The following is an 11,013-nucleotide window of genomic DNA, read 5'->3' as shown; positions in this document are numbered from 1 at the left end:
ATCAATACAATTTTTGAAATATTGAGTGACTCAATTACTTACATGCACAAGACATTCAGCAACAGGAATTAGTATATCATGCACTAAAAAGAAAAAAAAATATGGAAGATATCATATTATATCAAAATGTAATGAATTGAAACAAACAATAGCATGCAAATCGAATTCTTGTTCTGGTAAAAAATTAAATCCAAGTTCATTTGTTTTCATGCCGTTTATGCCTCATAATGATTATTTTCTCTCAAAAATTATAGCATTGGTATCATTTAGTATTTCGTTTTAATTGTCTCCAATTACATTCATTGGAAAAACATTTGGAAGAGGTAAGTGATGTGTTTTTTTTTTTTAATTGTTGGCAGTAGATAAAGGAAGTAGATGGAAATGCTTCTTGCTCTATCAGCAGGGACCAGTACATACTGATCGGTCCATAACAAAATTACTGTTGTTTGGAATTGCCGTCCGCCTCATCTAGATAACTCCCGCTGAAAAAATTTTATTGGCAAAATATAAAGAACAGTTTTTTTATTGTTTTGTTTCGTTGAACCAACAGGTTAATAAATAGTTCGTTCGTCAAATGTTTTTTTTTATCGGGTTCAATCTCCTCATAATATTTATAAACACACTAAATCAATAAAACGTTTCCTTTGAAGTATTTATAATATTGCGATCCGAAGGTTCTCGCAAACGCGCCAAAATGTCAAACATGAAGGCTGGTGCCAGTGGTGGAAAACGTACGAGTCCTGAAGACTCATCAAGCATTCCGGTGTGCGTATTCATACAGTTGAATGGTGAACTTAAAATAAGCAACATAATTGCAGTTTTGATAGCGATGACACGTGAAAGCAAATACTGACAGAGGTTGCATTGGAGATGGAAAAGACCGACATGTCGAGATTGAAAACGGCCACGCGGGGGGAGATATCAGTCCAGTTGTCATCAAAACTACATGGGTCAGAGATTTTTTATCCTGATATAGAAGAAGAAATAAACGTGGTCCGTCAGTTCGATAAGTCCTTAGATACGTCACATATAAAATCAATTTATTTAATATTGCAATTTTTAGGAAATTGATGCAATAAAATTAATATTTGCTGCATGTGATTCAATGAAGTATTGTTTCTTTGTTCTAGGTGATGTTCTTCATGGAAACGTGTTTGTTCGTTTGCAGTAGAACTGCACAATGCACATGGAGTTTGCATATCAATTATGCAGAAGCAGCCAAAGTCACAAGAAAAGATCTTTGCTGCTATTGTACTTCAGCTGATGTTCAAAAGGACCAAAATCTTCTAAAGAAATTCCGCGTGGTTCTTCCAGTTTGTGTGAATTGTCTCAAAAAAGGGCTAGAAGTTCAAAGAAGAAACCCTATGAAATAGACTGTTAAAACTAGATCTTAAAGCTGCTTGGTCCGATTTTTTGTAATTACAGTATCAACATTTTTTTCATACAAATCATTTATCTTAGAAAATAATGGACTTTCTCCTATTTGCACCAACAGAATCAGTCTTCTTTCAAAGTAAGAAATATTCAAAGTAAATAAAATAATTTCTCTTTGGGCAAAGGAAATAACAAACCAAAATGCATCACGGGAATGTTAAGAAAAGGAAACCGCTTGGTTTCGTCCCCCGAATGATTGGGGTTATTCAACCCGCATGCTATGCATCGATTGTAAAGAAAGCAAACTTTAGAATTATTAGTGGACAAAACGTACACATGTTTATTTGTAATTTGTCTGATCATTTCGACCTTTATTTAAAGGGGTGTCAAATTCGTAATACAGCCATACCCGTCTCGTCGTCAGGGGTGAAATTTAACATGAGGCGAAATAACGCGGTACCTTTTAATGTCGTTTGTTTTGTTAGCAAATTTTGTACGTATTTTTCTTCATTGAAATTTGGCATAATTGACGGGTAAAGCTACTGCAATGTCTATTATTATACATAAACTAAGCATAGCCATCGTTTAAAAGCGTGCATAAAATTTGTTATAAGATCGGACAAAGCAGCTTTAAAGTTTGACTATCAGTTTTGGTTCACTGAGTGTTATTTTTTAGCACTCTTTTGTGTATGTTTTTTCCACAGGTGCTTGTGGACTGGACCGTGCACTACCCCCCCCCCCCTTTTTATATTTTTTTTTCAATTTTTTTTTATTTCTTTTATTAATTATCATTAACAACCTCTCCAGCCGAAAAATAAAAGAAATATCACGACTTGATAGCATTTTATAATCACACTCGTTTCCCCTATATATATAAAGAGAGAAGGTAAGCAACTCCCGTTTGTTTACATTGAGGTACCACCTGGGAAATTCAAACGATTACTATATCAAAAATCGCTATACCTTTGGTGTCATCTATTTTTCTCACTTCCACACATGTCCTTCTATCTGAAAACTTATATAAATTAGCACGCTGAAGCGTAATCTATCCAATTAATAAACATTTGTCACTCTCGACCACGATATTTTAAAACGTTCCAAGTAGAAGCTACGGAAGTTAGCTGCACAGCGACATCTATGCTAAGAACGATAACTCTTCCCGTGTTCCGAATGTCATTTCCCGAACTTTTTTTCGGGCCTCTCATGCGTTACCGTTAAGTCAATGACATTCGGAACACCGATTTTGAAATGTCACCCACTGACATCTAGTTGGTTTCGTTACCAGTACTGCAAGTGACTATCCACTGTGTACTTTGTATTTGTTTCAAGTTCATTGTTAACACAAAGCCCGATGCAATCATTGGTATTAACCGTCTTAAACTTAAAAAAACTCAGGATAACATTTTCTTTGCTATTCATAAAAACTTCTAAGCCAAACCATGCATGGCTGACCAGCATCTTAAATAATCGATATTCAAAAACTAAGTTTTCTATTAGAAAGTATAATCAAATCCTAATCAATTTTTATCAAAACAAAATTTGTAATAAAATTATTTATTTTTAAACAAAAGTTTTGCTAACGCGGGGTCTAAAACAAAATTCATTGAAATCGGTCTCTATGAGTGAGGAAAATTTTATTAAGCGGCCAATATGTGCATAAAAACTTAATAATAACATATTTACGATATGTATTAGAGTAAAATTTCATTTTAATTCATATCTGTGAATTAGTTTTCGAAAATTTACAAAGCAAAATTCTTTTTTTTTGGAATGTATTTCCGTCTGTAGACATATGTTCCCCTCCGTGAAACAACAAACCCTTTGGTAAGAATATCCTAAATAACAATAATTAAAACCCCTCATAAGGAATTTTTGTTTCACGGTGGGGGGGGGGGACATCTTCGCTAGCCAAGGGTTTTCGGTCCACTTTGTTCCCCATAAACCCTTGGCAGATTTCATTACGAAAACTCGGTGATAAGCTCCGTTTTATGATTGGCTGCAGCTGCGAGTAGCTGATCCAATCGCAGTACTTGTAAATATTCGGGTTCGGGTTCGTTATCGGGTTCGGTGTGTAACTGAATAAACGAGGTCAGTATGTAGTCAGTAATAATATCGTGCTTTACTTGAACCATTACTTGAACCATTCCTTTTCCTGTACCATTCCTTTTATCATTTCTAACAAACACAAATTCTATAAAATAGTGTCAAGCATTGTGTTGTAAATTTAATCGGCAGGGTTTTTTGTATTATTATTACAATCGGGTTCGTTGTCGGGTTGGGCTGTTTAACTGTGTGGTTTGATTCGGGGTACAGAAGACGGTAAGAAATGATATTGTGCATAACAGTGCATTGTTTTCACAAAATTTTACCAGCGAATACAGAATAGACTTGGCGAAATTACAGGAGATGAAATAAAGAGTATTATTTTACCTATTTCCTATTTAATTTCTATATCAACTATATAGTTTTAATTTCCTCTGTTCTTTTATCTCTGATTAAAGCATGACATCTCGTTTACAATAGCTCTGAAATAGGTGTGTGCTTGGAAGCTTTCATAGAATAATACAAACCGGTAGGGGACGTGTATTGCTTATGCAATACTCTCAGAATGCTTGTTTTTATTGCAACGAAATCACTGCCATTTAATATCAAGTCAAATTATGTTATTATGAGTAAGAAGAAAATCATAAGTCCGAAATGTCTGAAGTTTTCATGGCTTTATTAACGATTTTGATATTTCTTATGCCAGGAAAACGTCAGAACCGGCGCCATTACGAAAACTGGAAAATCACTGCCTCCAACTGGAAGCGGCATTCTAGGCTCGATTTGAAATTTATATATATTTAACGAGGCCGAGTACAGAACGAGTACGCACGCTTTCGCGCAGCGTTTCATGTGTATAGTGACGTCATCTTTTTGCTTTGTTGACGCCATGGCGTGATAGTTTCAACTGCAGATATTCAGCGAAATTTGTTGAAAATAGCTCATTTGATGTGTAAAATTGATATTATATTGTGGAATAAACATAAAGTCTCGAAGTATAAGCTATATTTGGGCTCGGGTCGAAACGTGAAGAGGGTTCAGCAAGCCTCACCCTCTGTCACGTTTTCTTAACCCGCCTAAATATCGCTTAATTCATTTATTTCAAGACATTAACAATGTATTTTATATTAATTACCCTTAATATGTGATGTTATATATTTATTTATTACTTAAATATGTCGTAATGTTTTAATAACACAATAAAGATCACAATTTCCGTCTTTGTCAAATATAAAATAGCCATTATTTGACAAACTTGGAAATTGGGCGCACAAAAAATAACTTTGATAAGACCCCTGGAACAAACCAGGAGGTAAAAGGGTTTTTTTATTTGACAATTTGATGCCTTTTAGCAATAACTTTAATATGTAGAACAAAAAAAGAAATCCCTAGGGCAGAAGTTTAAAAAATGTGCAATTTTGGTACATTTCAAGCAAAATCCCATAGGGACCTATGTTAAAAATTAACAAACTTTGAGATGACCCCTTAAACAAACGGTGTGGTAAATGTCTTATTTTTTAATCTTAAAATAATAATTATATCACTAGAAATTCTTGTCAAAAATTTCATTCAAAAATCTAGGGCAGAAAAAATTAGACCCGGCCTCGTTAAACTAAATAATACAGCTTAAATTATAACTTTACTGAACATTTTGATAATCACACTGGTAAACAATAGTGTTGTTGACCTATTTAAAATCGAGCCAATAATGCCGCATCCAATTGGAATCGACGAATTTCCAGTTTTCGTAATGGCGCCGGTTTAGACATTTTCCTGGCATGTGAAATATCGAAAAAAAATTTAAAAAGCCAGGAAAACATCAGATATTTCGGACTAGAAAATCATTCTTTGAATATTGTGAGGTGATCCAAAAAGATTTGATCACACCCGACAATATTTGATAACCTCGTGATACTCAAAGAATGATTCCTTACTTGTTAAGTAAAATTTCTCACGAATTTTATGGAATGAAAATATACATGTAGCTATCAATATAGATATATTTTTACATCTACCGAGCATGATCACTTCTATTTCTTACAGACACTTATGGTTAATTAATAGCTCTATAGAAACAGACAGGACTGAAATCTACATGCTCCGTTTATCGATTGGTTGAAACCTACAGCAACTGAAACTGACACCAAAGAAAACATTTATTTGTTTAAATACACATACACACACTCCTGTATTTCCTATATTTCATATTACCTGGTACATAAGTCATGTTGCTAAGTTATGTGTCACATGATATGTAATAGACTGTATAATGTGAAAAGAGCATTTCTTCATTGAAACATTTCATTACAATGATTTCTTAGCTTTCATGAAGAACCTACCTCGGGCAGCTGAATTGCTGCGGCAAGCTGTCGCAGCATTGACAAACACCACAACAATCTGCAGTTAGAAATGCATTTGCTCCGTACAGACAAGTGAGAGTCAGAGGTACATGTAACATGCGTGACAGGGCTGGTCAATTTGCAGCCTCAAGCTCCCCATCGGTTTTGCGTTTTGGCGAGTACAAGTCAGGTAAATCTGAATAACTTAAATTATTCATATCTCATCATGTACTCACTAGTGATTCTATGAAGTTAATTGTATAATGCTTAAATATATATATATATGTAAAGAAAATGAAAGCTTGCAAATGTAAGCTCTAGTCTTTAAAAATCTTACATCTAAGAGGCCTGTTTCATGAAAAACTTCTAACATCGATCATACACGTAGCTCATTTTATACATTTTGTCATAATTGCATAATTTGTTTGAAAGGTATTTATTGTACTCAAAATATTATGTTTCTTTTTCAGGAAACTGCTTTAACTAGGGAGGAGAAACAGAAGTTGTTTGAAGGGGGATTGGGGGAAAGGAAGGTTACTTGGCTTCACAAGATTTGTTTACGTGACCAACCAAGTTCATATCACGGTGATCTTTTTAACTTCTTGTTTCTTTCTTAATTGACAAGGCCAAGATATCAAGTCATTGTTGGAATTAATAATTCACGGTATAAAAAAAATTGTTGATAAAGAATCTCACTGTGTACTTTTTTGAAAGGTACATTACAAGAACTTATGATATTATTATTTTTTGACCAACACTTAAATATTATTGCATCCAAGGCAAGTCCATTACTTTGCTTATATATATAACTGTATGAGTTCATTTTTAAATTTCGTTTCTTCGCGGGTAGGTTAAGGCAACTCCGAGTTTAACGACCGTCAAAATTATGATCAATTTAAAAAAATGTTTATTTTTATGAAAACAGCGCGGGATATTAATACCAAGTGAAAGAGTTCACCCAGATATAATTTTTCTACTTCGGAATCGACTCAATCTTTGAAGCTGCCGTGCCATGGAATCGCGTGTCAGTTAAAAATAGATCACTTTTTTACCTTAACAAAAAATCAAAAAGTGTAACACTGCCCCGAAGTTCATTTGTATGTTTGCTACAATAATTCGAATGGCAAATAATCGGTTTAAAACAACAAAGCACAAGATTCTAGCAGCACTTTTCAGGTAGTTTAGGTTATATACCGTTAATATTTACCAAAATCATCTTTCCTAATATCCGGGGTAGTGTTACACTTTTGCCATTTTTTGTACACACTGACAGAGGAAAGGCTGGTCAAGCCATATAAATGTCGATCCGCTTACCTTTTATAACACTCGCTGATTAAACAAAATACAGCCTACTCCGGATATATTGAAATTCAGGGAACCATTCAAATTATTTCAATATATCCGTAATTCAATATAAGCGAAATCGACTGACATGAAGCCGCCATTTTGTAAAAGTTCAATCCCGATCTTAAATAAAGAAGATCAAACCCGAACACATTAATTTAATCATCGTTTATATATCTATACATGTACATGTATTAAACATGGGATGCTAGTCATCTAAAGTTTAATTGAAAAAATCAGTTAGTGTTGTTTGTTTCTTTTTGTTGCATTCATTGTCAATAATAAGTTCGATTTCCTACAGGTTTGCAAAAATTTTGTCAGTAACATTAGGTTTTTTTCTGCACATAAGTTTTAATTTTATTCATGTAACACTGGGCTTCTTTATCTGTGACGTCCTCTTCCCCGGGGATCGCTGCACTTTCATCGTCACTCTCGTGAATGTTATCTTGTTCGCGATACATCTCGACAATTACTTCGTCTGTAATTTCCTCCCTTGAAATAATTCCTTCGTCTATGTTTATGTTCGGTAATTCGGAACCGCTTTTTTTCAGAAGTTCACTAAGTTCTGCAAGTGGCATGTTATCTGTGAAGTCATCGTCGTCGTCGTCCGATGTCTGTTGGTCATTCGTTTGTAATTTAGAAAAGCCGGCCTTCCGAAAGCAATTTTCAACACACTATGATTATAACATGCGCAATGATTTGTAGAGCCATTCGATTGCATTTTTAATGTTACATATGTAATGTTGAAGTCAGAATTTTCATCTAAACATTTTATTTTCTCGGAAATGAGAAGTTTTCTGTAATAAATTTTTTTAGAGTGTTTATTATGCCTTGGTCCACTGGCTGGAGTAAAGAAGTAGCGTTCGGGGGGAAAAATATCAAAGTGATGGATTGCATATTTTCCATTTTGGGATGTGCTGGACATTTATCGATAAATAAAAGAATTTTTCGGCGTTCCTTTTTGAATTTTTTGTCTAGGAGACGGACCGAATCTTTGAATATTTCGCTATTCATCCACGCACGTGAATTTGCGTAATAGTGAACAGGGAGGCTTTTGACATTTTTTAGACACCGGGGATTTTGAAATTTGCCAATGACTAGAGGTTTGAGTTTTTCCGAACCATCCATATTTGCTCCAACAAGCACTGAAATTCTTTCTTTACTTCGTTTCCCCCATGACATTGCTCACCCTTTAGATGAAGGGATTTTGCTGGCTCACACTTATAAAATAAACCTGTTTCGTCGGCATTGAATATATCTTTAGCTTCATAATCTGCTGATATATTTGGCAATTTGTTGTTTATCCAGTCATCGGTAAAATTATATCAACACTTCCGCTTTCACCACAGACTGCTTTATATGTTATTCCGCGTCGTTTTTTGAATCGATCTATAAATCCGGAAGAACATTTAAATTCAGAAACACCAAACTTTTTTGCGAATTCTTTAGATTTCTCAGCAAGAATTTCGCTGGAAATGGCTATATTTGAGGATCTTGCGTTGGTAAACCATTTATAAAGACAATCTTCAACCTCAGTATAATTTCTTGATCGCATTTGTTTGCGTTTTGGGGAATAATCACCGGACTCGTAAGCTTCAATCACTGCTGACCGTTGCTTATAAATCATCGTTAGCGTACTCGCATTAATCCCAAAATCTATTATCTTTGGCTATTTCAGATTTAGGCTGTTCTTTCTTGTCAATTGCCATAACAAGTTCGTACTTAGTATCTAAAGATAAAGTTTTCCGTTTTTGTGGAGTTCCCATTTTACGTCTAGCATCAACAACTGATCAATACGTCCGTGGATAGAAAGAATTCAACTGAATAAATTTTATTTTGTAAAAGCAGTATAAAAACACATAAGGTGAGAACTTATCAATTTACACCTTTGTATATCAACCGGTCAGTCAAATTTACTGTCACCAACCGTGACGACAGCCGCCAGAGAGTACTTCAATATAACCGTTATGAAAACAACTCATTATCACCTCTGGGGACCGATCAGTGACTTCAATATAAGCGATATTTCAAAATAGCCGAGTTCATTATAACCGTAAATTTAATGCAAAGAATATGAGAGGCTAAAACTGGGGATTTATTTCTATTTCAAATAAGCGATTTCAATATAAGTGGAGTAGGCTGTATCCAATCTTAGGTATCTGTATTAAAAAAGTCTTATTTCGGCATTGTTTACACTGCATTCCGATAATTTGTCTCCTGACATGATCTTCTCTTTTAAACATGCTTGTGACGTCATCAATGATAATCATACGTAATAGAGAGAAATCGAAGATATATTCAGTCAGAAGAGTTTCTACTATTAGTGATATTTAATGTCTGTTGTTTTTTTAATTTAAACCAGAGATAAAGTTAAAATCGACATGTTTCTGAGTAAAATATGACATCATGCTGCTTATTGTGACGTCATATCGATCGGAGGAATTTGATCGCTGTGAGTTGCCTTATCATACCCGTGTTGTTTCAAATTTTTGAAAGGAATCTCCTTTTGGAACATCGCCATTTTGAAATCCTGTGTTCACGGAAATGCCACATGCAGCCGTTGTTACAAAATGAACTATGCCTTCAAGATCGTGCTGTTTTACATCGGTGTGGGGGTGGTGATAGCTCGGCCATTAAATCTGTTGTATGGAGTCATCCACAATGAACCATTGATTGATGTCATTCCAAGCCTCGGTAACACTGTCGTGTATTCCTTTTTATCCCTGAAATATTTGACAAACTGTTCACATCTGACCATTCCACACAATATAATTAATATAAGATCTTTGATCCGCCCTTAATAGATCGCTACACAAAGATCTAACGAAACCCCTTTCGCAGGTCAAATCCAGTGACCTTTTCAGTCCTCCATTCAGCGCATTGGCTACGGAATCTTCGGCTCAGATTCTCGCGTTCGGAATACGCGTGAAATAATCGAAATCCTCAAAGGTGTTACGCAGGAATTGAAAATAACTGCAGCCATACCGAAGACACCACAAAAAAAAAAATATATAGCATTACATATGTGTGTTGTCTTTGTGGTTTTTCCTTTGCGGTTAAAGACGGTAATATTCAAATTAAAAAATCAGTTAAACTAAGATTGACAAAAGAAAAACAAGCAGCCATACGCGAAGTCACACAGACCGATCTCCAACCCAATGCTGAAGGTGTATGCACAAGATGATATGCGAAGGTCGAAAAGGTTATGAGGTATAAGAAGATCAGAGATAAATTGGAAAATTTCTAATTCAACTGAAAAGGAACATGGCAAAAACACTGGGATCGTCATCCCGTAAAAATAGATTTCTGGCATCCCCAAAGCCAGACGAAAAAGTAAGCCAATTTTTTTCGATTCTGATAAAGTATTTTCGATTAGAAAGTTTAATATATTCATTGTATAGTGTGAATGCAGTTTAGTTTCGCATATTTATTTTTTTAGTTAATTGAATCTTTTTGTAATTACAATGTAGGTGTTCATTTTCGAAGCAATCATTTTACCTGCAATTGCTACATGTGGTTTAGGTTCCGAGACTCAGTACAGACATATACTGCCAGTCACAGAGGATATGGTACAAATATTGACATAGTTTGTGACTGTTTCGTAGGCAAGTAAACATCAAATATGTAAAATCTCAACGACTTTTGTGAGATGTTTATTTTGAAATCATTGTTTCATAGTTACTATTGTTGTAAACTCAATGTAACAATATTAATATACCGGCACAATGTAGTAAACAACTTTAAAACCTTGTAGACTATTAATAAGATCACAGCGAAGCATAAATATATTGGGCATACTTTTATGATCATTAAGCCTACAAGACAAAATATTTGCTGGCGAAGAAAATTTAGAGGTACGGTCATCATTGTGTCTGGTTTGCTTTATGTATTATATTGGTGAAATATTATCAAA

This window comes from Magallana gigas, chromosome 1 (genome assembly GCF_963853765.1).
Source record: "Magallana gigas chromosome 1, xbMagGiga1.1, whole genome shotgun sequence".
NCBI lineage: Eukaryota > Metazoa > Mollusca > Bivalvia > Ostreida > Ostreidae > Magallana > Magallana gigas.
This window is presented reverse-complemented; position numbering follows the sequence as displayed.